Source organism: Chrysochloris asiatica, unplaced genomic scaffold, assembly GCF_000296735.1.
Source record: "Chrysochloris asiatica unplaced genomic scaffold, ChrAsi1.0 scaffold00169, whole genome shotgun sequence".
Classification (NCBI taxonomy): Eukaryota; Metazoa; Chordata; class Mammalia; order Afrosoricida; family Chrysochloridae; genus Chrysochloris; species Chrysochloris asiatica.
This window is the reverse complement of record NW_006408687.1, coordinates 2,208,079-2,209,265: the sequence shown is the minus strand read 5'-3', so window position 1 is coordinate 2,209,265 and position 1,187 is coordinate 2,208,079. Positions and strand designations below refer to the sequence as shown.

Sequence of the window (1,187 nt, the reverse complement as noted above, 5' to 3'; positions counted from 1 at the left end):
ACATAAGTTTTTAATTTTTATTATGTCCCACTCATCTTTTTTGTCTACTTTTGTTTGTGTACTTTTCAAAAAGTTTTGTATTCTGTATATGCCCTGAATTAGATCCCTCACATTTGTCCCTAGTTTTTCACTGATGGCCTTCATAATTCTGGGATTCACATTTAGCAAATACATAAGGGTTTGCAAGGGTATCTGTACAAAAGAAATGAAATCATGCCTATCCACCTTCTTTCAGTACCGAGTCCAACAGAAGTCTTTTGTTTTGTTTTTAAGTAACAAGTAAACCACACAGACTGCCATCATGGGAAGGATATCTACACCATTCACCAAGAGTGGAAAGGTTTTGAACCCCACAGACCAACTTGGGATTTTCAAGATGAGGGATCCCAAACAGATTATTAATGACATGGAGAAATTAATTGAAGATAAAAGAAATAGAGTTTAACCCAGTGCAACAGCCATGGTTAAATGAAAATCTTCTGAAAGACAAGACTAAAAACTGCATGAAACCTTTGAACATATGCTAGAACTCTATGAAAAAGAGAATCTATATTTACAAAGAAGTGAGAAAGCTCGAAGTAAAATATAAACAGAAGAGGGGTCAACTTAGTCAATATTTTGATGCTGTTAAGAATGGTCAGCAAGTGGAAGTTGAGAGTATTCCTTTACCAGATATGTCCATGCTACTTCCAACATCTTGATACAGGGCATTCCACTTCCTGGTGCTCAGCCACCCTCTATCCTTAAGAAGACCTATGGACCACCAACTCAGGCAATTTCTATACTTCCTTTTCTTGGACATGGTGTTTCATGCTTACCCTGATACAGAACCTCCTAGTCTTCCCCCAGGTCAACTTCCTCTTCAAGTTGTACAGATGCATGGCTGTATAAATGGCCTTTGCCCTAGAACTTTCCCCTCATAGGCAGATGTTGTTGATGTTGTTGTCAGGTGCCATCGAGTCAGAACTGACTCATAGTGACCCCATGCACACAAGAACAAAAACAATGTCTGATCCTCCGCCAACCTCACTACTGCTGCCACACTTTACGCCATCAATGATGCCACCTGGCCAATCCATCTCGTTGGGGGTCTTCCTCTTTTTCTCTGACCCTCCATCTTACCCAGCATGATATCCTTCTCCAGCGACTGTTCCCTCCTGACAATATGTCCAAAGTATGAGAGACGA

At 40.4% G+C, this 1,187-nt stretch overlaps 1 protein-coding gene and 1 pseudogene across 1 annotated transcript in view; one reads left to right on the top strand and one right to left on the bottom strand.

The window, feature by feature from the left end:
- The window catches only part of MTHFD2L (methylenetetrahydrofolate dehydrogenase (NADP+ dependent) 2-like), a 331,691-nt gene that overhangs the window by 201,099 nt on the left and 129,405 nt on the right, over nt 1-1,187 (bottom strand). The gene's annotated exons all lie outside the window — the stretch shown is intronic.
- The window catches only part of LOC102815500, a 2,550-nt pseudogene continuing 1,664 nt past the window's right edge, over nt 302-1,187 (top strand).